This window comes from Chroicocephalus ridibundus, chromosome 1 (assembly GCF_963924245.1).
Source record: "Chroicocephalus ridibundus chromosome 1, bChrRid1.1, whole genome shotgun sequence".
In the NCBI taxonomy this organism is placed as follows: domain Eukaryota; kingdom Metazoa; phylum Chordata; class Aves; order Charadriiformes; family Laridae; genus Chroicocephalus; species Chroicocephalus ridibundus.
Window position 1 is genome coordinate 356,553 of NC_086284.1, and position 27,507 is coordinate 384,059.

Genomic DNA, 27,507 nt, shown 5'->3' on the forward strand with positions numbered 1-27,507 from the left:
AGCCGTTAGCCCGTGCCCTATCATTACACTCCCTGATAAAGAGTCCCTCCCCATCCTTCCTCTAGGCCCCCTTTAGGGACTGGAAGGCTGCTCTAAGGTCGCCCCGGAGCCTTCTCTTCTCCAGGATGAACATCCCCAGCTCTCTCAGCCTGTCCTCATAGCATAGGCGCTCCAGCCCTCTGATCATCTTCGTGGCCCTCCGCTGGACCCCTTCCAGCAAGTCCACGTCCTTCTTGTGCTGAGGACTCCAGAGCTGGACGCAGTACTCCAGGTGGGGTCTCACCAGAGCGGAGCAGAGGGGCAGAATCACCTCCCTCGACCTGCTGGCCACGCTTCTTTCGATGCAGCCCAGGATGCGTTGGCTTTCAGGGTTGCAAGCGCGCATTGCCTGCTCATGTTGAGCTTCTTGTCCACCAGCACCCCCAAGTCCCTCTCCTCAGGGCTGCTCTCAAGCCATTCTCCGCCCAACCTGTAGGTGTGCCTGGCATTGCCATGACCCAGGTGCAGGCTCTTGCACTTGGCCTGGCTGAACTTCATGACGTTCACACAGGCCCACCTCTCGAGCCTGTCCAGGTCCCTCTCTCCAGTGTGTCGACCGTGCCACACAGCCTGGTGTCGTCAGCAAACTTGCTGAGGGTGCACTCAATCCCACTGTCCATGTCACTGACAAAGACGTTAAACAGCACTGGTCCCCGTACTGACCCCTGAGGAACACCACTCGTCACTGGTTTCCATGTGGACATTGAGCCATTGACTGCAAGCCTTTGAGTGTGGCCATCTAGCCAGTTCCTTATCCACCGAGTGGTCCATCCATCAAATCCATGCTGTTCCGATTTAGAGACCAGGACGTCGTGCGGGACAGCGTCAAACGCTTTGCGTAAGTCCAGGTAGATGCTCTATGTACCAATGCGGTCGCAACATCATAGAAGGCCACCAAATTTGTCAGGCACGGTCCGCCTTTGGTGAAGCCATGTTGGTTATCACCAATCACCTTCTTATTTCCCATGTGCCTTAGCAGAGATTCCAGGAGGATCTGCTCCATGACCCTGCCGGGCACAGAGGTGAGACTGACCGGTCTGTCGTTCGCTGGGTCATCCTTTTTTCCCTTTTTGAAAATGGGGGTTATGTTTCCCCTTTTCCAATCAGCGGGAACTTCACCAGACTGCCACGACTTTTCAAATAGAATGGAAAGCAGCTTGGCGACTTCATCTGCCATCTCCCTCCGGACCCGTGGATGGATTTCATCTGGTCCCATGAACTTATGCACCTTCAGGTTCCTCAGATGGTCCCGAACCTGATCTTCTCCTACAGTGGGCGGGTTTTCATTTTCGTAGACCCTGCCTTTGCATTCTGCAACTTGGGTGCTGTGGTTGGAGCCCTTGCCGGTGAAGAGCGAGGCGAAAAAGTCATTCAGCACCTCAGCCTTCTCCATACCCTGCGTGACCAGGTCTCCTGCCTCCTTCCTGACAGGGCCCACGTCTTCCCTAGTCTTGCCTTTACCCCTGACGTACTTAGAGAAGTTCTTCTTTTTATCATTGGTGCCCCTAGCCAGATGTTAGCAGCAGCCAACACCTCGTGGGCCCAGAACGAGGTGGGGGCAGAGTAAAGCCAGGGGAGTGGAGGTTTGCGCACTAAGATGGGTGGCACGGTTCAGCAGCCCGGCAGTGCTGTGAGTGTTCCTGTAAGGCAGGAGTCCTGTCAGAGCTGGCAGCGGGTCTCCAGCGGGGGCAGCTGGTGTTCTCTGGGGCCAGACTCCTGCCTGGAGGATGAGCCGTGGCAGAGCAACTGGCAGCCCCAGCGGCAGGAGTCCCAGCTCAGCATGGACTCCAGGTGATACCGTAAGTTGGTGATTAAGGACTCTCTAAGACTCCATTTTGGAGGTTTAGAAAGCAGGCATTCTTTATTGCAATGCTGGGAGCACAGGGAATCACTTCACCTAGTGCGCGCGCTGAGTTGCTCAACTACAAAGGTTATAAACGATCAGAATATACATATTCATTACATTTCCCAGAAATGATTAACATGTTCATATTATCACCTAGAACTCATTAATATATGCAAATGTCCTTGACACGTGTGCATCCATGTCCATTAGTGGTCTTCCGGCGTCCTCTGGTGGTTGTCGCTAGGCTTCCTGACCATGTCCGCTGGTTGAACTCGATCTTTGCGAGTACTCAGTTCATCTTTTGGCTTAGTTTGCAACGCCTGTTCTCACAAAACTAGCTTATTCTAGCATCTCTCCCTACCTATTCTACTCAAGGAGACAACGTCTCAAGACTTCCTTCTATCCCACTAAAGCTAGCAGATGTCTAACCCATCCGCTTACAGAGCATTTCACACTGAGCTACATTGTTCCAGTCAGGAGTGTCGGAGGATGTCGGAGTGGGAGACGGACCCGGAGTAACGATGGAATCTCAATATGAGTATGATCGTTCTCCCTTTATTCAAGTTTTCACAGAGTATATATAGTCAGGCAATAAGAGCACGCGCTAGCGGCAGCTATAGGATTGGCTTACAGTCTCTGTTCACACGCTGTCCATGCAGTTCATTCACAGATCAGGTTGGTTACAAGAATTCACATAGTAAATTACTTAGTCATTAGCACAACATGTTTTCTACCTTCTCAGTTCCTGTTTTTCCCATGTACTAATTCCATCTTCTACCACCTGTTTTGCCCTTAATCTAATCTCTCATAGTAGGGAGGCTGGCTCACGTGACCATTTTCTCTCAGACACATTCCTACACAGGAGGGAACCAGATGTTCTTTTAACTCGGTATCAGTAAGGCCTGAGGGGCTTCCACCCCAGCGTTTTGTGCTGTTCAAGGATCCTGTATCACCAGCTGCTGTATCGATCCCTCCTTTTCTTTTGAGAGTTCGTAGCTTTTAAGCTTCGACCCTCATTATTAACAAAGCCAAAGCAATACTTACATCATTCACAAACTAAAGTTATACTTACGCTATTCAGAGTGAAACTGAAGCAATACTAAAGCAACAATCCAGTGCCTCAGACAGCTGCTCAAGAAACTTGTTGCCTCACCTGTAAAACTTCCTTCCTGGTAAGCTCTTTCTATAAACATCAGCTGATCGTTCATGGTTCGCACTGCGACTGGACTGCAGGAAATGGAGAGAGAGACGTTCCACACCATGAAGAAACACGACTTCCTAGTTTCATTTAAACACTTTTCCTCTCCTTTGGAAAGAACGAAAATGACAAAGATGGTCCACAGCTTGCGAAAAGATGAGGTTTTGCAAGGAGATATTCAATACATGTTATATTAATGCATTAAGATGTCTGTGTTAGAAAACTCAACTCCAAGATTTCAGACTATGCAAAATAAGATGGGAGACTGAGAGTGTCAGATACTTTTTTAGTATTAAATGGCACTAGAAGCATCCCACTTAACAGAGGGGAGAGGAAGGCTGAGATTTAGGCCAAGATGATGATTTTGGTGTCCACCCATAAGCCAAGTATCCAAACTCCTGATCTAATCTATACAGTAACATAGTAAGGATGGGATTCAGTTGCCTAAACACAACTATCTGGTACCTTACAAGGGGTACAGGAGCACCTGGCCTCCAGCCACAGCACTCAGAGGGTGTGGCTCAGAGGGCCTTCCTATGGGGCCCTTAGGTTTGCAAGCATCATATGGATGTCTTACATACTCTGAAGCATCATCCTGTCTCCTTGAGGTGTGCTGAAAGTACAAATTCTGCCATCACCTACAACACTCAAGTGTAGGTGTCTAAATACAGACCTCAGTCCAACTTTTACTGCTACCCGCCTTTCCATGTATTACAATAATTTTAATGACAAGCTGATGCTAGTAATAAGCTTTGCAGCTGATACTATGCATCACGGGAAGCAGAATTCATCTTATCAGATATTTCCTGTCTCAGAGTTCGAGTGCTCTATTCTACACTAACGAGAGTCTCCTTGGGTAGTCACTGGAAAGAAAGAACTGCCACCCTGGGTATCTAAGGCAGATATACACACATATATACATATATATATAAAATATTTTTTTTTCAGACTTACTCTTTCTTGTCAACTTGTTCAAGTCTGCTATGAAATTCAGCAGCAGCCTTTGAGAAGTTCACCACAGCGGAAAAAAGAGGATCTAGAAAAGGAAGGACTTTGTGAGCAACTTCAGAGTATCTGCTGACCCCAATATACCTTTCAGTTGCCCAGTGAAAAACTACATTTGTTTTGCTGATATAATTGAATTCATTTCATTGGTTTTCCATAATTCACTAGTTTCCCTAGCACAGACTTTAAAGAGCTGCACTAGCGGCAGTAATAGACAAAGACCTTGTGCAATGAGGTCAACAATAAAGCAGAATGCTTGATAAAGCTTTCACAAGTACACATCTTCCCTCTGCCGGGCAAGGAGAAGACTGGCTGGCATCGTAAACAGAGATCTCTGCAGTTTCCTTTTTCACAAAGGGGTGCAATGCAGCATTTAGGTATAAAAAGCCTGACTTACATAAAAAACACCAGTTCTTCCAGCAGGCTGTGGAAGGACAGCAGGATTTCCCTCTTGGAACATTATGCCCTATTCATACCATAACAGAAGAGTGTGATATGTATATTGAATAGTGTTAGGTGAGGCGTAAAAGACACAACTGTCAGGGACCGCAGGGATAGACAAGGCAGATCGAAGTGGACTGCTCGCTCCACTCGTGGACTGGACCAACAGCACAGGAGGTGTCTCTGCCATGACCCTGCCTGCCATCGCACAGGGCTGCTACTCAAACCCCAGGATTTTGCCTGTTATGCCCGATGTCGTGGTGTTACCTCAAACCAGGACACCTGGCTATGTGCAAGCAGGCATGTCAGTTGCTTTTTCCTGCTCGGTCCCTGGCAGTATGTCCAAGACACGTGAAATAACTTAGCCAAAGAAGCAGCAGGCCTTTCTTTTAATGACAGCATCAGCTGCGATGATTTTCCTGTGGAAGGGTCTATTTAATACAGGCCTGGGAAAATTATAAATTTATACAACTATTTCACAGAGTAAGTAAAAGATGGATGTTATCAGGAGAAGAACTTCTGGCCTTCCCAAAATTCAACTCAATTACAAAGAGAGAAGATTTACAACTTGTATATTTTGCCCACAAGTTTCAGAAAACTTTAGATAAACCTGAGTATCCTCTCTTTGATCGTACAGGAATATGGGGCATAAGATTAGCTCATCTCCTAAATCCAGTCCTCTGTTGGCCCTTCACTGTTTATAAATTTATCACCACTTTTTATAAGTGTATCCCCCTATTTGGTATGACAGGCTTTCTGTTCCCAGGACTCCTACTGAAAGCTGTTCTGCAGTCTCAGTTGCTCTTCTATTTCTAGGAAACTTGATCACCAGCCTACACTTGCTCGTTCTTGTATTAATATTTTTGTTTAGTTTACATAATTAGAGGCACAGATTTCATGTAGTGACCTATTCCGGGACTGCAGTATAGATAGATCCACGTCCCCTGGTGAGAATTTACACTTGTCCACAACTGTGGCAATACTTATAAGTTTGCCAGAGGACAGAGTTCTAGGAACAAAAAAAAGATGTATTAGTCAGAAGGTAGTTTGGGCAGCTTCTAAACTTAAATAAGAAAGAAACCCAAATACTGAAAATAAATCATGTAACAGAAATTTTGGTAGATGCTCTACTACTGCAAAAAGGAAGTCCAGACTTGGTGTTTCCTTACAAGATGTGTCACAGGAAACACAAGGACGTATGGAAATAAATCCTTGTGTTATGCAAAATCTGAGACCAGATGATCCATCGTGCAAAGCTTCCTGTCTTGAGTGGCCTTTTCACAAAAAAGGGTGACTTTTCAAAATAGTCAAGAATTTTTTCACCTAAGCCTTTACACGAAGTTTTAAACTTTTTAGTTTTCCCAAAATGAGGATTTGATTTATTTCTAATGCTTTACACAACCCAAAAGTGTACTGCATCTCCAAAAAGCTAGTTTATGTCTCTAAACCATGGGTGCCTCAGATACCAAGTTAATTAGGACCAACTGAAAATCCTCCTTGGTACAGAAACACAAAAAGATAGAAAGTGAGAAGGAGAGAGAGAGAGAGAGAGAAAGACAAAGAGAGAAAGACAAAGAGAGAAAGAAAGAAGGAAAGAAAGAAAGAGGGAGAGAGAAAGAGAAAGAAGGAAAGAGAGAAAAAGAGGAAGGAAGGAAGGAAGGAAGGAAGGAAGGAAGGAAGGAAGGAAGGAAGGAAGGAAGGAAGGAAGGAAGGAAGGAAGGAAGGAAGGAAGGAAGGAAGGGAGAGAGAAAGAAAGAGAAAGAAAGAAAGAAAGAGAGAAAGAGAGAAAGAGAAAGAGAGAAAGATAGAGAAAAAGAGAAAGAAAGAGAGAAAGAAAAAGAGAGAAAGAAAGATAGAAAGAAAGAAAGAGAAAGAGAAAGAAAGAAAGAGAGAGAGAGAAAGAAAGAGAGACAGAAAGAGAAAGAGAGAAAGAAAGAAAGAGGGAGAGAAAGAGAGAAAGAAAGAAAGAGAGAAAGAAAGAAAGAGAAAAGAAAGAAAGAAAGAAAGAAAGAAAGAAAGAAAGAAAGAAAGAAAGAAAGAAAGAAAGAAAGAAAGAAAGAAAGAAAGAAAGAAAGAAAGAAAGAAAGAAAGAAAGAAAGAAAGAGAAAGAAAAGGAAAGAAAGAAAGAAAGAAAGAAGGAAGGAAGAAAGAAATTACTTACTGTGGAAGCATTCCTAGCCTGGGATCGAGAGTATTCTGCTGCTTCCGACCTGTTTTATATGCTTCGTTGCAATGTGTTCAAGTGCTCAGCAAATGGATGTATTTTTGCAGCAGAGTTAGAGAGGTGCTCCTATTGCCTACAAGTGGCATCCAGGCACAGAGACAGATATTCAGCATGTTTCCCACGGTCAGATGAAGGCTTTGGCTGAGGAGAAGTGGACACCTGCATCTCCCAAGTTCCAGGCAGTTGCCCTAAATGTTTAACTGGTCTTCTTTCTTAAGAAAGAACGTGAGAAGCAGGCTGATACTATCCCTTTGTTCTGCATTTGATTGTGTTCCATGACTGCTCATGAGCACTGCAATAATGCCCAAAATTAGTAATATGCATGAAAGTTACTATAACCCTCTCATCCATAACCCTCCCATCTATAATGTGTTAAACCCCTGTTATGTTTAGGGGAAAAAAAAAGGCTCTTTATTATGATGGGAGAATTGAAACAGGGAAATAAGGAATGCAGTTTCAGAGCTGTAACAGATATATCATGCCCTTGCATAATTCTCATTAATGCAGGTAAGAAATAGTGTTGTGGCTATTACTCACCAAATGATACTTTGTAAGTTTTCAGCTGTTCTTCATGTTTCTTGGCCAAGTTATAAATTCTATTGCTATATCCTTTTAAGGCTTCTCCATAATCTCTACAGTCCAATGGAATGACCTGGGAATCTGCCAGTTCATAAACCAGTTTGCCTCGTAACTGGGCAATTGTAAGCTGTTTCTTGAAGGTGGGGTCATAAAACTTTTCCACTAACTCAAAGGTCTCATACACAGTGTGGTAAATGATAAACAGGATAATTGCTGAATTTGTCTGCTATCTAAAAAAGAGCAAGCAAATTTGTCAGTGCACTGTGTTCTGACTGCAGGTAAGGGATGTATTGATCACTTAACGACTATGATGTCTCGCGCAGTTTCCAAATCAAAAAAGCTATTTGCTATAAAACACAATTTACTATCCTTTCATTTTTGTGTGTTTATTTTAAGAAACTGAAACAACCTGAATCCACGGACTGTTGCACAAGAGGCTTCCTTCTATCTACACAGACCTGCCTTCAGTTCATTGTACAGAGATTGCCCTCATTAAAAGTGAAAGCAGTGGGGCTTTGGATAGCAGAAATCCTCAGTCATGGCCCCTTGTGCAGTTATTTCTGAACACCATCACGGAAGATTTGTATATCAAGGGCCCTATTAATAGTATTGTGGAATGAAATACACACCTCCAATCAGATTCTATAAATACCTTTCTGTGAACTTGACAGTGTGTATAATATATGCTTCACTGAAATGTTTTATTCTCCAAACATTTAGGTTTCTTGCTAAATTAAGAAAAGGCACTGATATGCAAAGCAGCCAAAGATTCTTTGTAGCTTTTTTATTAATCACGAAGAACTGTTTTTAAAAGATGACTGCTCAGCACTACCAAACTTCTTCAAGCAATGTGGAAGACTCACCCTGATCTTAGTGTAACGGACTCTGCCTGATGCAATTCCCAGTCGCTGAAATTAAGCTTCAAAATCACTGCCTGATCCCTGTTTGTTTATTCTACATGTGGAAAAGACCAATCTTAGTGAGACTGCTTACATTACAGTATGGTAGTAATTTATGCAAAATGCAGATTTTTCAAAGAAATGGAAGTCGGTTCTTCTGGAGGGCACATCAGGGACACTAGTAGGATCAGACACTAGATGAGTGGCAAGCTTAATTATTCTAACTGATGCTATTCACCACACTAATTCAGTATCCTATATTACTAGGAATATCTTTCAAAGGTAGCAATCCTGCTTATGACACTGACCACATTTAAAAAACAACGTACACATTATGCACAAGTGCCATAAAATTGTATCAGGCATGTCTCTGCAATCTTAAAGCGTTAATCATCTATTTCCAAACTAATATGAATTGGGCAGCAATATATGTAAAGACAGATGTGTTTATATACTTAGCATTTTCTATAGTACAATCAAAGACTGATAAATAATTTCCACTGCAGAAGGCATGATCAGCATTTGTTACTTACAAGTAAATATTGCCATCTACTGGGTAGGTATGGCAAGACAGAGGAAAAGAAAAAGATAATAAAGACAGATGTGATATTCTAAGTATTTTCAAATATTTATTTAAGTTTTATATTGGTTTAAGTTTATATGTCTAGCCTGGTGAATAATTGGTGTTTGTCAGCTAAAGAAGAAAAATAATCCAGCTAAAGTTCTTCTGTTATTATAAATTTCTGTAAGGAACTATTCGTATCAACTACGAAACATCAGATCTGGTAACTTTTTCAAAAGGAGGAAGTCTCAGCGACTCTGACGAATCTGGACACCCATCTTACCTGGGTCCGAAAGACAGGGCAATACACACAGAACGCTTTGGTCAAATCACACAAAGGGCAGTTCTATTTCCCTTACGTGAGTAACGACACATTTTGAGTAAGATTTAGCCCTGTGAGTCACTGGCTCAAACAGTGTTTTGGAGTTTTCATACCTTCAAATACGAAGTTTAATAGCTTCGGGTATAGATTTGTAATGCATTACATTTACATTCATTGTATAACCAAAGAATAAGTATCAAGAGAGCTTTTTAATTACCGCTCTAGGCAGTTTCTTTCAACTGAGCATTTGCTTATCCTAACAGTTTTGATATGATCTCATCCGGAGGGTGACTACACTGTATTTCAAACTCTTTCCCTGCCCTGGTCTTTTTTGATTGCTTTCCAAATTGGTTTTCTACTAACAAAAGGCCCTTAAAAAGTGTGAGGTTTCTCTCTATCTTCTGTGTATCTATCTGCCGCCTTCTCTTCCCTCTGTCTACACAGACCTGCCTTCAGTTCATCATGCCTTTAAGAACCCAGTCCGGATAAGCAGCACTATGTACCTTACTAACGATACTCATGGTTGAGGATGGGTCAATGATTTGGGCATATGAAATACACCCCTGCTCTCTGGGACTGAATTTGTTGCGCAAAACATCCACAAAATGTAGGTGCTGCCTGCTGCATCACACAGGAGCGAGACGGAACAGCAAAAGCACCGAACAGCATTGTAGCAGGGTAAATTAAGGTTATACGTGTGTTTTACTCTGCAGTTGCAGGGCTTTTTGCACATGCAGCACGTGACTGTGGGCTCAGCTCAGCCAGAATTCCTCTTTTAGTCCCTAGTTGATCCTGGGAGTTCCCAGCACTGAACTCAGTTTTAACACCGCTGAACTGAGTATTGCTGTCATTTTTACACTCTTCCATTTCAAAAAGGGATGAGTCAAAGCACTGACATTTCCTATTCAAATAAATTTAACTGACTGTTTTGAGTCAACCAAGCACTGCTTTCATGCTAAATATATACACACACGTTTAATTTTTTGGAAACTGGTAACTATGTTTGAAACGGCTATTCTAATCAGTGAGTGGTATTTTACTAAGCCTTGGCTTTGTGGTAGATATTCTAATTAGGTTAGTAATTGCTATTTGATTCATTCAATTTATAACCTAACTAATAATTTGTAAGTCACATGAACTAAAAGTTGGATCAGTAATTGTTAACTTCATAAATAAATTGATATCTTTAAAACAAACAGTAGTGAGGTTCTGCAAAAGAATATGAAGGGAGGGAGCAAGCCTGTATATGCACACCTGAGGCCTTGCATATATGCAAAGGCATGTCTGCAACACAAAGAATTTCCTTCATTTACGAACAATGGAGATTGTCTATGTAACAAAAGGACGTGGCCACAGTTGCGGAGTCTTTTGTTGCGCAGCAGACGGTGAATACCATGGGTTAATTTTCCTCAAGATTTAGCAGGTGACAGATCTGACAGCTGCAGAAAACATGAATGTGAGCTGTGAGGAATGTCCCTCGAGAAACCGAATCTAATTTAGGTGTCAAAAAGGAGGAATGCACGCCACCAGGATAAAGCAAGAGAGCGATAATATTAAACATTGAGGTTCAAACATGAATTGCCCTCATGGCTTTCTGATCTAGTACAGCTGCTTTTTCATGAAATATGGATTGATAGGTTACTATATATTAAATTATTAAACAAAAAACATTACAGAACAGCAGTAGCAACATGTGAACAACCCAAACATAAAAATTTATTCATGACTTGCTCAAGAGAAATTGATCTTTAAGTATCATTGTTTCTTATTCTTCTTAGTTAAAACAACTGTGTGTTTTTTCTTGACAGCATCTAAATATGTGCACAGGTACACAGACAAAGAAATCACAAATAAATTTTTATACACAGTATACTTTTGTTACCGCTGGAGTTCAGGTGGGATGAAACTGAATTGCCAGCTCTTTAAAATCTCTCAGTAAATGATTTAAAAGATCATTTAAATTATGCTTTCTTCATGTAGTATCTCATAAACCAATAATAAGATGCAGAGAGTCTATTGCAGCTGGAAGCCAAACAGTTTACGGAAGAAAGAATTAGTGGAAATCCAAAGGAATAGAAATCTCAGCTTTGTTAGCAGAAGAATTATGGAATCCCTTTAGTGTTTGGAAGCATGTTTCTGGTTTTGTTCCCTCCTTCGAAATGTGTCATTTTGCTACGTAATGTTTTGGTTTCCTGTAATATATACCAATAAACTAAAAAAAAATAATAATATTAGAATACTTCGTTTTATAGATTTTCAAAGCTCTATCCACATATCTAAATATAACCATGTAAATAAAATTCTGACAGAAGAGCAAGACAACACGTTTCCGTTAAACCATTCAGTACTAATAAATTGATATGGTTCATCAGAAATGTGTTTCATCAGACAATTTTCTGCCTGCCCTATTTGTAATTTGGATTTTACAGACAAGCAATGAAACCTCTGGTAAGACCTGTATTTCTTAGCGGGGCTGAACAAGTACACTTACAGGGTTACGAACTCACCATGCCCAACAGGGAAAGGAAGAGAAAGATATTCAAAACCTCACTTCTGAATTTCTCAACATCCCAGCACCAGGCAGCAATATAGTCAGAGATCCCACTACAGAATTAATCAATTTTCCTGCCCCGAGATTCTACAATACTGGAAATTTCACAGGAATTTGGAACTATTCACTCATAGAATACCTACCCTTTCATTTGCCCAGGAGGATTAATTTCCACACAAAGGGCTGGGAGTTCTTACGGATCACAGCTACGGGATCTGGACTGTAGTTTACAGAAACTAAGGAATTTCTCAAATAGAAAGTTAGAAAATAGACCAATTCAGGTTATATAAAATGCTATCATTCTGTTAAATGAAGGGAAGGATTTCCACACAGAGACCACTGAGGGACGTTAGCTTTGAATCAAGAGTTATTGCACTTATGTTGTAAAAAGTTAGGTGGGTAATTTGTATAAATATATGAGGGCCTCACAGCACCTGAAGGAGTCTGTTGAGCTCCAATTTTATCTTGGAGCTATTGATTGCAGTCTAGGAATTGATGCCACTGGGTACTGCAGCCGCCTGCAACAGATTTTCAAGTGTTGCTTTCTTTACACTATTTTTTATTTACCTCAGCCCATTCTGTGGAGCCCAACAATCCAAATTCTTCTGCGTCCCAGCTAGCAAAAATAATAGTTTGCTTAGGTCTCCAACCTGCAATCACATAGTTAAGCTTGAAAATTCAACTTAAAGTTAGAAAGTTTAGTGAAAAATCACCACGGTTAATTGAAATAACTTTAAAAAAATAGCACCTAATCGATATAGCAGTAAAAAAAAATCCTCTCTAAACTCCTTAGAGGAACACACTATTGCAGAGGCATTCCTTCTTAATGCAATATTTTCATTCCACACCACTAAGAGGGTACTATTACACTGATGAGAGACGTGAGGGAATAAATTCAGCCAACTAAGATGCAATGCTACGTATGCATCTCTTAATTGAATTTGCATCTTTCATAATGAGAAATACAACTTTCTGTAGCGGTAAGAAGTTAAATCGACACAACTGCTTGTGGGAACACAGTTCTCCAAAGCTGCTGTTTTCCATATCCATCATTTTATGTCTGCAATAAGTAAGTTACCTTCCATCTTCATTTTACCAAAACTCTGTACAACCAGCTGCACCCGTAGTTGGATCGATACCACCAAATACCCAGGAGTCTCTACGGCCTCCTAAAATAACGTATCTGCCCGGAAACAAATACACAACATCAAGCCTTAACTAAAAATGCATTTAGGTTACCTGTATTTCATTTGATTGCATCCCTACTTCTTTCAAACGAAATATGAAGTTTGATACCAGTGCTACAAGTTTATTTTTTAAAGTAATCTGCAAGTATATACATAAAGTCAATAAATATTTTATGCATATTTTTCCACTTAAAAAGTTTTTCATGTAGACAGCCTGCTACTTAGTATCAGCAATAGTATGTTGAGGTCCCAAATCATCACTAGTTTTCTGTACTCTGCGTTGTGTTAATTTTTGCAAAGGCAAAATGTATGAGTGATGTAATGTAATCTGAGAAACCTACTGTAAAATGATAGGCTTTATAAAAAAATTCCCTGACATCTATCATTCCAGCATTTACGTCCAAATACATTATTGGGAATGACAATGAAAAACAGTGTGTTGGGAGGGACAGGACAACTATTAAAGGTTTCTCATAATCCGTCTTATCTGGCTGTCTAAAAAACTTGAAGCTTCTTGCAACATGAGAACAATTTACCAAACACAAAATAAAGAAGGAATTAAAAGCCACAAGCACTCACTGCTCACCTGGTTCCACAGCTCCTCTGAGGATGCCAATGACATCGTAAATTCGTGTTATTTTATTGTTTGTGTGAACATGCATTCTGACTCTTCTGAAAGGAAACGCAGTACAGAGTAGCCATTTCTGCCTGAGAAGGCAATAAGAAGTCAATGTAATCGCTTGTGAGCCAGGACGTTCGTGCTTCTCTTCTGCTCTGTGTGTTCAGCACTGACCATGCTGCATCAGTGTCCCATTTTTCATTTCAGGTTAACCAGAAAGATGCCTTAGAAACAACAAGCCTATGAAGAGGGACAGTCTATAAACTTTCAAACATTTACAGAATTTATTGTCCTGTTATTTATGGCAGTCAATTGGATAATTGTGTAGTAGAGGAGTTAAATGAAAAGCACATACAGTAATGAATTTTGACCGAAATTATAATTGTGGATATACATACTTTTATAAAGAATACACTTTGGTTTCATAGCATAATTCTGTGTTATAAGATAGAACTTGGAGAGAAGGTCATTAGAAATATTCATCCAGGAATAAACTGAAATCTCTGTTTAGGACAGCAGATCTAAGTGATCAAGATTTGTCAGTCCTCCATCCCCTACTCCTCCCCCCCAGTAAAATCCACTTTTGAAGTTTTATAAAAAGGAAGGAAATTCAGGTATTAGGAGAGCTAAAAATAATGTAGTATTCAGCCCATCTTAACCTGTAGAAGAAACAAAGCATCAAATAATGCTTTTTTTGCATCTGGCAAAAAATTTGCCATTTGAAGTTATCTTCTCAGCAGCAAACCTGCACAGCTGTCAAAATCAAAACCTACTTCAGGACAGCTACTGGATCTTTGCCCAGAAAATAACTGACACCAGCGCCTTGAGCATCCATATACTTGCACACTTCCCATGTGCAAGTGACTTTCTACCAAGACTCAAAAGATTTGTTTCTATATGGAGCTACTCTGAGAAAGAGGTGTATGTAGGATTAGCCCGTATTTACAAAAACTGCCACCCGATCAAGCAGGAAGTGTTAAAAAGTGCATTCAAAAATATTTCCCACGTATATGTTTTGTGGATGAATCATATTGTTTCTTTTCTCACTGTTGCTCTTCAAGACATTCCAAATAGCACCTCGCTTATATCGAATATGCTTTCTTATTTATTTATTCTTACTTTACTCATTTTCAGCTAGTGTTAACGCAGAGCAGGAAAGAATAATGACCACTGAAGTCTTTATAAAATTATATATTCAGACATACTCTTGTTTTGCAGGAGGTGGAGCAGTGATAATGACGCACCATTTTTACACACTGTTCATTGTGGTCTGCTACCAGTCCTCACAGAGTAATATCTCGTGTAAACTGAAAGTATTTTTAGGTGAAAAAGTGACAGAAGAGTGATCTTTAGCTTTATCTATTGCAGCTTATCAGTTATAAACACGGAAGAATGCTATGACAGTCCCTGACACCCAGTCAAACCCCCGATCGCCAGGTGCAATTGTCACGCGGCTTGGTCTGCAGGAGAGCGACTCTGTTAGTGCTGGAGACCTGGACAGTTGTATTTCTCTGTTAGAGCTGACAAATGTAAACCACCAACACAGTATTGCTAATCCAACTGGTCAAAGGCTGGCTCCTCCCAAGCGAATTAGGAAGATATATGTGCTTTGGGGTCTTCTGCGCTGTTATTGTTCAGGGCTTTCAACCACAGGGCCTACCAGCTTCGGGGAACAGTTGATGGGCTCCCAAATCATTGCCACACTTCTCAGCTCTAAGTTCACAGAAACCCTGGGAGGCTTCCAGTGGAAAGGGACACACGCATAGAAGAGAACTACTGAATTATCAGCCCTTCTGCGTTCAACAGCTACAGGCTCGCTGTCCTATTGTCCCCTTGGTCATCAGAAACAGCAAAGAAAAGACCAAAGCTCGAAGCGAGGAGGAAGTTTAGGGTTAATTCAACAGTAGTAATAAAATGTCTACTTACTGCTATATAGCCATTTTTTAAAGGACTAGTGAAACAACGTCTGAACCTTAAAGTAAGGATTAAAGTTGGAATGACAGGGCTGGACCTATACCCTCTGAATATGTCTGTCCATTGACATTGGGGACACTGAGCAAAAACATAGTTTTGATAATTTATTTTCAAATTCTAATAGCTATCATCAAATGTTTCACACTGAGAAGAAAGTCAATTTCTCCAGAATCTCTCTAGATGCATTGTTTCACAATATTTTTCTTGTGGAGATTTTTTTTTGCAATATTTTATAAATAGGCAAGTGTTAAAACAGACCTTGTAGAAGAGTTGTCTGCAAATCCTGGCCCTATGTTATACGACACGTTGAGATTTCCCTTCCAGCTGCTGTCTGGAGCTGCGGGTCCTCCCATTGCGCTGTTAAGTGAAAACCAAGACAAATGTAGTTGACCAGTAGGCTAAAACCTTAAATTCCCTTAATGGTTACTGCACCTAAACCAAGGTGGGTTTACAAAATTCTTAAAAACATTATGCCAGAAACAGTTTGCTTTGAATTGTCCACATTTTCTGAAGTATGCATTACTTCAAAAGAACTATAAATACAAGTAACAGCATCGATTTTACCATCTTAGTATAAAAAAATTTGCTGAACATTTGTGAATACTGGCTTCTGGTGAGGAGGACCGATGTATACTCACTGTAATAATACTTCTGCATCATGATACCCAATGGGATGAACTGGGATTTTGGGAATCCCTACACCTTCATTAACTTTCTACCTGAAAGTGTACTCTGAGAAACCAGAACAAAACGTCAAGTTTATAGCGTTCTTAGCAACTTTCACCAAACTGGAAATAGTTTTGAACAGTGCAGCCACACAGTAGCCACGAGCATAAATCAATTTTTTCATGCTTACATAATTTCTTAGACATTGTTTCTAGGAAACCAAAATGTAATGACAGAGCCACAAACCCAATAGCGCATCTGCACAACTGTGTATGAGAAGTCCCCACGTGTGATGCAAGGTGAGATCTGCTGTCCATCCGTATCATCACATCTCCTCAAAGCTGACTGTGGGACAACCACGCCGGAGTGTGAGGTGAAGAAAGCCCCTGTGCAGCCTGTTTACAAGCTGCAGAGGACATCCACAGATGGATTTACCTATGTAGAAGACAGAGAACGTCTCTCTGAATCTGGTGGGCCAGGCACGCGCATTCTATTGGTTTTTTAAGTATGGTGCTGTTTTATGCCCCCAACAACGGTCACACAGGCCAGTGAGCCTTCCAGAAGCACCCCTGTGTTCCCATCCCCTTGGCAGACAGGCCTGCTGCGCACTTCAGTTCAGACTGAGTTCAGGACGCCTACAAGGACAAGACAAGCACACGGTGCCAAGTTTCACAAGACTCCAGGTTACTGTTATTTTTAATACAGAAATTTTAGTCCCTGTAAAGAGGATTTTAAATTGATTTTCTGCTTGGAATTTAGGATCAGCAAGGAAACATACCTCCAAGCAAAGCTATTAGTCCTCTTTGATGGTAGACTATGGTCTAGTTTAAACTGGTTCTTTTGAGAAACACAGGCATTTAAAAATGGCTATAAATTCTCAGCCATTTTCTACTGCTTCACAGGCTGTAAGCAGCTTTTCTAAAACTTAAAAGGCTGGGCTCATACAAAGAGATTTTCCTAAAAACTTACATTCCCTTCCCAACTCAAAAGCCACCAGCTGAAATAAGCAGTTGAAATGACAACTCCAACACAAAAAGGAAGCCTACACAGGGTGGAAGCAAGTACAGGTAGCCTGGGAGGAACACAGAGAAAATGTCCGAGCAGACAGGGAAGAGCAGGTTAGGAAAGCTAAAGCCCAGACAGAATTACACCTGGCCAGGGACATCAAGGGCAACAAGAAAAGCTTCTATAGGTATGTCAGCGATAAAAGGAAGACTAGGGAAAATGTGGGCCTTCTCCAGAAGGAAACAGGAGATCTGGTAACCCAGGATATGGAGAAGGCTGCAGTACTCGATGACTTTTTTGCTTCGTATTCACTACCAAGTGCTCTAGCCACAGGCAAAGGCAAGGACTGGGAGAATGAAGAACCACCCACTGTAGAAGACCAGATTCGCGACCATCCGAGGAACCTGGAGGTGCACAAGTCCATGGGACCTGATGAGATACATCCATGGGTCCTGAGGATGAAGTTGCTAAGCCACTATCCATCATATTTGAGAAGTTATGGCAGTCCGGTGAAGCTCCCACTGACTGGAAAAGGGACATATAACATAACCCCAATTTTTAAAAAGTGAAAAGAGGAAGACCGGGGGAACTAAGGGCCAGTCAATCTCTCCTCTGTGCCCAGAAAGATCACAGAGCAGATCCTCCTGGAAACTATACCAAGGCACATGGAAAATACGGAGGTAATCAGTGATAGCCAACATGGCTTCACTAAAGGCAAATTGTGTCTCACAAATTTGGTGGCCTTCTACGACGGGGTTACAGCATTGGTGGGTAAGGGAAATGCAAATGACATCATCTACTTGGACGTGTGCAAAGCATTTGACACTGTCCCACACAACATCCTTGTCTCTAAATTGGAGAGACATGGATTTGATAGATGGACCACTCAGTCTATAAGGAATTGGCTGGATGGTCGCACTCAAAGAGTAGTGGTCAACAGCTCAATGTCCAAGTGGTGACCAGTGAACGAGTGGTGTTCCTCAGGGGTCGGTATTGGGACTGGTACTATTTAACGTTTTTGTCAGTGACACGGACAGTGGGATTGAGTGCACCCTCAGCAAGTTTGCTGACGACACCAGGCTGTGTGGCACGGTCGACACACTGGAGAGAAGGGACACCATCCAGAGGGACCTGGACAGGCTCGAGAGGTGGGCCTGTGTGAACGTCATGAAGTTCAGCCAGGCCAAGTGCAAGAGCCTGCACCTGGGTCATGGCAATGCCAGGCACACCTACAGGTTGGGCGGAGAATGGCTTGAGAGCAGCCCTGAGGAGAGGGACTTGGGGGTGCTGGTGGACAAGAAGCTCAACATGAGCAGGCAATGCGCGCTTGCAACCCTGAAAGCCAACGCATCCTGGGCTGCATCGAAAGAAGCGTGGCCAGCAGGTCGAGGGAGGTGATTCTGCCCCTCTGCTCCGCTCTGGTGAGACCCCACCTGGAGTACTGCGTCCAGCTCTGGAGTCCTCAGCACAAGAAGGACGTGGACTTGTTGGAAGGGGTCCAGCGGAGGGCCACGAAGATGATCAGAGGGCTGGAGCACCTCTCCTAGAAAGAGAGGCTGAGAGAGTTGAGGTTGTTCATCCTGGAGAAGAGAAGGCTCCGGGGAGACCTTAGAGCTGCCTTCCAGTCCCTGAAGGGGGCCTACAGGAAAGATGGGGAGGGACTCTTTATCAGGGAGTGTAGTGATAGGATGAGGGGTAACATTTTTAAACAGGAAGAGGGTAGATTTAGATGAGATATTAGGAAGAAATTCTTTACCATGAGGGTGGTGAGACACTGGAACGGGTTTTCCAGAGAAGCTGTGGCTGCCCCATCCCTGGAGGTGTTCAAGGCCAGGCTGGATGAGGCTTTGAGCAGCCTGGTCTGGTGGGAGGTGTCCCTGCCCAGGGGACGGGGTTGGAACTAGATAATTGTTAAGGTTCCTTCCAGCCCAAATCATTCTATGATTCTATGATTTTATGACATACAGGTAGAATTTAGTCTTCAATAGGAAAATTAATAAAATAATTTTAAGCAGCTTTTTACTTTGCATCTCTACTGAAAATAGATTAATTTCTTGTGCCACAATAACTTTCAGCACCAATTTATAAAATGCTTGATGGCTCAGGGTACAGATCTTTCACTCACCTTTCGCAGGATAACCTGGCGTTAGAGGGTCCCCAGCTCCATTCTGGTTTAACACATTCCCACGCTGGGCTCCTCCACCTGGAAGGTTCCAGCCGTTTGGATAGGGATCTACTCCTGGGGCGCAATAGTCAGCAGGATCTGAATAAAGTATGATCCCTTGGACTCCTGCTAATATGGCATTTTTAACCTGTGAAAACACTTGCTTTTAAGAAAGGGCTTTTTTTTTATGCAAAAAGAAATCTGAATGTTGCAATTTACTTTCATGGGGATGTAGCTTTAGAAGTTGTATATGTGGAAGAGGGAAAATGACCACAGACTCAGCAGAAAATCAAACCACAGCAAAACACAGTATGTTCATTATTTGCATCACACCTTTCGTCATAGCTCAAGGCTATGAAATAAAGCACAGGGAATGAAACTGAGGCACAAAACCTGACCAATATCCCCACTGTCCCACTATCACCAATTTTGTCAGAATTGTCTAAAGTCAAAAGAATTAGTTATTCAATCTCTGTGCATCAGACTCCTTGTCAAATACTTACCTCTTCAAAATACTGCAGTTCCATGGATGAAAAGTATTAAAAGCCCTGGCTCTATGAAGTACTCAGTTCCCTAAACTAATCTCTTGCAAGAACTGCCTAAGGAGTTTGCAGTCATCTCAGTCTCGGGAGATTAATGCATTCATCTGTTTTTATTGTTTTGGAAGTTACTCTTAAAATGCAGCCACAATGGACACATTGCAGGTGTCCTTCTGCTCATGTGTTCCAACTTACAGCCTTCCCTAACTCCCACCGGCTCTACCTTGAGCCCTCTCTGACCCACAGAGGGAAAAATGAAACACAAGCCTTACTTTGTTTCCTCTGAAGATCTTCCCATATCTGGCAATGACAATCTTTCCTGTACAGTTAATTCCCATTTCATGCTCCAGCTTAAAAAAATCTTCAGTGCGGCCATAATTCACATATACCAGATCTGCCTGCAGAGAAAAGCAGTTTCACGGCAGCTGGCCGTTCAACCAACAATATACCTGTTCTCAGAAATACACAGTTTTATTCACTATGTATGATATAGTTATTTTTTTGCATTTCCATAAATGAGAACCAGTGCCCATAACAACAATAGCAAAAGATTTCCTTAATATTCTATAGGATGCATTGGCTCAAACTCCTTACCTTTCTATGTTACCCTTCACTTAACAGCAACCCTATAAACCGAGGTTGGAAATGAAGCCAATGCACTTTGCTAAACTGACAAACTTCTGTGGCCATGAAAAAATAGTGGTATCTCTTGCATACACAAACACTATTATATGATTTCATTCATCTGCGCAATGCAAAGTTGTCTCTGACTCGCTCTTCCGTGATGAATGATCAGATTAAGTGAGTGACTTTTGTAGCCTTTGAAGACATTCACTTAGTCCAAAATGTCTTCCAAATTGATTTATATATTGCTATTTCTACTTGTGACTTCAGCAAGTCCTCTCCATACGATTGAGTAATATGGAGTAACCTGAGGTGTACCCAACATTTTCCATAAAGATAAAAGCTTTTCACTGGTTATGTGATTTGCTCTTTTTGAGCTCTTTTTCTAATAGGAGACTTCTAACCTTCACACAATATGCGGCCTAGCTGTCCTTACGTGTTTTCTTATACTAATAGTTAATTAAAACTACTACAAGAAATCTTTTGAGAAGTTGGAGCAATCCATCCCAGCAAGTGTTTTGCAATAGATGACTTCAGCTAATAATACTCTTACATAATTTGTTTTTTCTTACCTCTAGCACACCTTGTGCTGAAAAAGCATTATAAGGTGGCAGTATATCAGTAACATTTTCATACCTCTGTGGAGGTGGTTCAAACAACAACGTATTGAAAATCTATCAACAAATAACAGAAGTCTTTGGTCAAAGACTCTACCTCCAGGCACGAGTTCATACACTAAGCTTAGTTATTGCCAATGATATGCTAGTTTCCATAAATTGTTAGTAAAAAATATAATTCTAACTAGCGCACATAAGTTCAAACAAAAAACCAGCTAGGGATACATAGCTGAATTGTTATAACAGAGCGCAGGTATGAATACAGAGATAGATCACTTGTCAGAAGGCACTGCCTGAACCTAAGCAAAGAAGTGGCTGAAAATTGCCAAGAGGTGGTAACAGTAAAAAGACACCTAGTTCATGCATGCCATCACAGGTGTTTTTTGTGATTACTCTCGCCTGTATTATAATTCCCCTCTTCACCTCTTTGCTAGTTACGCCCCAGTTAAACACGCTGCCTTTCATCACTATCACTCATGTAACACTCCTGTTGCCTCAAGGTTCACGTCCACTTTCTCACCTTTTGAGATTATAGCTGAGAGACTGTGTTAGGGAGTTTCTGGAATAACTTCTCCATTCTTTCACCTCTAAGCTCACGTCATCCCCAAGCACACATTCCTTAGCTTCTACCAGGGTTCTTCATCCCTACCTATGCTTCTCTAGCAGTCCCATCTCCTCTCCTCGCTCAGGCGCCATGTCAGATTTTATATTTACTTCTTTATTCCCATGAGTATACAAAACGGAGAAGGTGACTCTAGACCGCCTGTACATTATTACTTCCAACACTAACTTAGGAGACACCACTGGAAGCCAGTAGGATCAGGTTCAGATGAAACAAGGCAGTGCTTCCTACAATGGATAGCATCCGTGTGGCATTCCTTACCTCTCAGCATGTTGTGGAAGCAAAAATTATACACGTGTTCAAGCAGAGTTTGGACAGGTAGTTGGAAGAGAGATCTAACAAGGGTCACTAACTGCATAAATACCTGGAAAAGAGGTCTAAGGAGGATTCTTAAAGAGACTAATTGCACCAAGTTCAGAGAACCCCTGACCCGAAAACAGCTGGACACTGGAAGGATTGCATGCCTTACATGCCTTTATTTGTTCTTAAACTTCCCTGTGCAGCCACTCACGGCTGTTTATGGCAAGAGGATATTAGCCTAGATGTATCCTTAAGCTGAACCAGTAGGGCCAGTCTTACACCTTATAATCTGTTGGTGTTAATTGCAGCCTCTCCACACATCCGCTTTCTGCTGTGTGAGACACTGAGATTTCAGCCACTCTGCTGTTCTGTTACACAGTCTGCAAAATCATTTCTAAAAATGCGTTCCCTTTGCACTGGATTTTTTATCATATTATAAAACACATGCTGGGATGAGTGGATGGTAAAACAGAGGAAGACACTCTTTCTTTAGAGAAGTCTTAGATAAACGTAGTTTAACCATTAAAAAGGTCACCTCATTCCCTTGACCGTCAATTACTGAGATGTAGTTTGGCTGCTTTTCATTTGGATATGAAAGCAGCACATCATAATGAACGAGTTCTGCTGAATCCAGTCCAAAACCCTTCCACTGGCCTTGAATTTGTTCGGCAAGTAGAAGATTCTGTTCAGTTCCTGCGAGGTGAGGCAACTGCGTAAACGAGCTAAAATAAAATAGAAAAACGCAAGTAAGCAGCAAATGCAGAGAAGCACAACAGTGAACTCTGATCAGTGTGTATAAAGCTTATCTTCAAGCTACACACGTGGAAAGTAAGGTTTTATACTGAAAGTCTGAGCTGTATAACATGATCGTTTATCAGGGTCTGCACCAGCATAAGCACAAAATGTAGTCAGAGCAGAGGATCTTTCCTGAGGCCTTAAGATAAGTCAGCTGAACCTTTCTCTTTGCATAACAGAAATAGCCACATCTACACACAAGCAATGAAAATCAGTGCCAAAGACATTCAGCTAAATAATATGAACAGTGTGCAAGGAGCAGAAACAGAGAGAAAAAAGCTACACATTCAGAAAGCAATCCTCCAAATAACTCTGGTATCTGATTATGGGTTTGTCCATTTTTGGCATAACATGTCCTAATAAGTTTAACTTGAAAATCATTATGTCAAATTATCTGCACAGATTTGTTCTTTTTTTCTTAATCAAAAGCCTGAATAATAAAAGCTTTCTTAATAACATTTACATCCAGATCAGATGTAACAAATAATGGTCATAAATAGTCAGAAACAATATCCAGCCCCTCTGGGCTACCCTACAGAAATCTGACTACAATTTGTTTGGCCCGCTGAACAACAGTTATGGTGAACGCTGATCAGTCAGCTGGGTACCACGCACCAGCTTCGAATTCCCAACAGGCTACTTGTTAATGGCTGCCCCACAGATGTCAGATACCGTTAATTACCATTAATTAGCGGTACCAAGTACCATTAGTACCACTTCAACTTGTCAGTTCAGACTGTTTTCAACCAATGTAACAACTTGTTCTTCAGTATGCGCTTCTTCAGCTTCCAAATGGGAATGCTGCAGGAGACGATGTCCAAAGCCTCGTTAAAGTCAAGGATGTTTCAGCCACTGTAACATCTCCACGGATACATATAGACAGTCATTTCCTTACAGAAGACCATCACCCTGGATCAGGGTGATCATATAAACACATAATAAAAAAACGCTGACTGTTCCTAACTGTCCTTTGTGTTTGGAAACAGATTGTAGAAGGATGTTTGGTCACCCTTCCACGGATTGAAGTAAAACTGACCTACCCATAGTGTCCCCAGATTGTCCTTCTTGCCTTACTTAAGGATGGGCACAACATCAGCTTTTTTCAGCCACCAGAACTTCAATCACCAGAACTTCTCATAGACAGCAGCCTTGCAGTCATAACATCCAGCTCTTTCACGTGAATCCAACCTGGCCTCCTGGATTTGAATGAATCTAGGTTCTTGATGTAGACCACGACCTTCTGCTCTCTGCTTTTGTCTTTCCTTCTCTTTAAACTGTGTGGGTATGCACCAGGGTTCGGAAGCAACCTTTGACAAAGCTTGTTACCTGTCGTCTTCTTGCCTTTTAATTGTCTAGAGTATTCTAAGTACCTTTTAATTCCTTAAGTACCCTAGTTTAAAAACTACATATGCCACCAGGAAAAATAGACTGAACAACGTGTGATGCCTTTTTTCAATTTTTCCCTTCCAGTTTCATCCTTTCCAGAGCTACAATTCAATATCAAGTTGTCTGCACTTTCTGAGACTCAAAGTTTGTTTTCCCCACTTGATAAAAACAGATTTAGTAGTCTAAATAACTAAGAATGGGGATCAAAAATTCTTAAGTTCACATTTTTTATGCTTTTAACAAACTTTCTGGATAGTGTATTAGGATAATTTTTCTGCAGTTCCTGCTTTTTATTTGAATTTAGGGGGGAAAAAAGACCAAACCAGTATAAAACATGTGGCCCATCATCAAAGCAAGCAGACAAACCAGAGACCATACATACCCTATGGCCAAGAAACTTTAGCATAATTGCAGAGCTATTTCATGCTGCCATCAATCTCCGTGTTGCCTGGACTCTCACTCAAACATTATCTTCAGAAACTCTCAAGCTACTGAGAGGAACAAGTACAAAATAAGATAAGGCCTATAGACTTAAAAAGCTAATTGATATTAGAAATGAAACCTTTTAGTTTAAGAATAAATGTACAGAGATAAAATTTGTCAGCAATCCTTTGATGTTTATGATGCAGTTGCTGACTTACATACTGAATATCTGCATGTTACTAACCAGAGGTTATATTTGTTTACCTTTTGTGTGAATATATTTGTTCCTCTGTAGAAGATATAAATATGCACAAGAATGATTCTTTTTTCATTTCCAGTGAAATACACGGCAAAACAAGAAGGTATTTCTCTATCCCTAGCATTTTAGATGATTTGAAAGAACCACGTGGATGCACTAGGATGCTAAAAAAGCATATTTAATAACAATTGCATCATGCAAGACTTAACCAACCATACACACACATTGCACTGGGACAGGGCCCGTCACCACCTGAAACAGAAGACAGGGAATAACGGGACCTCAAGCACCCAATTAACAGGACATTATCCAGCCTGGCCACACTAAAGGAATTATCAGTTGTAACTATACATGCAACTCAGCGCCAGGCAAACTTTGAAGCATTTTGAATATATTCATTTTCTACTTCGACTAATTGGGTTATTAGCTACTCAAACTGAAAGTCTAAGTGGACGCTGGACAGATTATCAATCAAATGTAATTAATAGCAATCAGCATACCCCAACCACAGCAAAATCATCTCGGTCTGAGACAAAGCAAAGTTATGTGATGTTAGAGTTTCGGACGCTTGTGAAGAAAAACCAGACACTTACACGGCATTAAATCAGGACTACAGAAAATCATACTAAAAAGCATGATACGCACTGGCAGTAACGCCCCTTGAGGGAAGCACTCTTAAGAGTACAACCACTCCAAAAGGTAACTGCAAAAATAGGGAGAGGAGGACAGAAGGGTTGTGAGTCTCTCCCTTCTTGTACAAACCAAATACTTCCAAAGCATCTAAAGAGCTCTGCTCTCACAGGCCGTTCCTTGGAGCTGATGTTATCACTTTCTGGCTTTTGCAACTGACAAAATTATTCCAAAACCAAGCTGCGCAGGACTTACCGGAGGAATTGCTAGGTGTTTTCTGCTTCCATTTCAGCCACAAGTTTCTGTCTCACATTTTAACAGACATCGGATGAGTCGGGTGTTTTCTCGGTCAGTTTTGTAAACCATCCTGAAAATTTGAAAAGTTTGAATTTGAAAAGCTTGCTGCTTAGGAAGAACCTCGGTCCTCAAATATTTGAGCCCATGTGCAACCTAAAGTACTGAACAGTCTCCCTAAAACCACGACAACGAACAGGGCTTAGAGCACCCTCTGTCAGCGTTTGCTGGTTCAAACATAGAAGTGAAACAGAGAAGTTAAATACAGTTCATTGACTGAACTGTCAAAAAAGGGACATATTAAGAAGAGCACACCCTAAATATCTGGTAAATACAGTCCCCCTTTTAAGGCAGATTCACCTCTCATTAATTTTAAACTATAGTTTAAATTCTCAGTTAACTGTTTGCAGTGGAAAGATTGAACTCCTGATACTCATGATGAAATTCCCTTATTTAATTTATACGTATATTTAAAAATACGTGCATAAGAATGTTTAAGGTGAAGGTCTAAGACTCAACAGCCGCCCTGCCAGTTACACATCTGGGGAACGGTGGGGTTAGTCTATTTAATAACTAAAGGAATAAAGCTAACTGTGACCCTTGTCAGTTTGAAAAAGTTAAAGATTTTTCATTTGCCATAAATCTGAGAGAGCATACCAACTACATGAATTTGTCTTTAAAAAAAAAAATAAAATCCTTTTACAATTCTAGCTAGAAAAATCCCAAACTGTGCAAACTGTAATCACAAAGCCGAGTGTATGTGCTGTCACATGCACAATACATATGATCCGTTAGACTTAAATGCAATTGTAGGAACACTCGGAACATAACAGTGATACTGGATGGGACCAAAGGTCCATCTTTCCCAGGATTCTGTTTTGGAGCACGGCCAAAAGATGATGTTCAGGGAAAAGGGTAAGAATAGCTCAAGTATCAGAAATTTGCAGCTCAGGGATCTCCTAAATCAAATTAATAGTTTTCATATTTAATAACCTTCATGGATTTTTCTTTCATGCTTTAGCCTTAGGTGTGTGCTACAACACAAGTTTAAAAAGCACAGATGCAGACATGCAATTTTAGACTCAAAATCAAATGCTGCAAGTGAGTGCAGAAAAGAATCTAGTGTTCCAGTGAAGTTCACTGCACATAATGGAAAATTCAGCAACTCCACTCTTGGCTGTCAGTCAAAACTCCTCCTCCTCTACGTTCTGCCTTTTAATTTCTGAAATAGCAACTGAACAGGAGCATTTAAACCCATCTTCAGCAAAAATCAGGAAATACAAACAACAAAAAAATAATCCTGGAGGTTTTACAGTCACAGAAGTCTCAGACTCTTCTATTAATCTCTCCTTTTTGAATGTCTGACTACCCATTAGACTGGTAATTACCCATTACCCATCTGACTACCATTGGACGCTGTCAGTTCACCAGGGCTCTTCTTGGGCCGAAGCACGCAGCCGTAATATTCCTCACTCCTTAAAGACCAAAACTGCTCGGGAGAACAACCCTTTAGAAAAACAGTGGGACGAGTATTTTACAACACCCCTGAGAAGCAGGAAAAGCTCCCCGATGGGGAGTTAATCACAACAGGAGTCACACGTAAGTATCTGTAGAGGGCAAAGCTGCGGGTGGAGCCCTGGGCTCTCCGTACTCACCTGCAAGAAAGCCCAGCAGGAATCAGCCCAGCAGCCCGCGGCAGCCCAGCCACGTGCAGAGGGTGCCCCTGCTCCTGGCCAT

At 41.4% G+C, this 27,507-nt stretch overlaps 1 pseudogene; it reads right to left on the reverse strand.

Annotated features, from left to right (window-relative positions):
• Positions 1-1,883: 1,883 nt before the first annotated feature.
• LOC134511272 (N-acetylated-alpha-linked acidic dipeptidase 2-like) lies at positions 1,884-27,507 on the reverse strand (annotated as a pseudogene).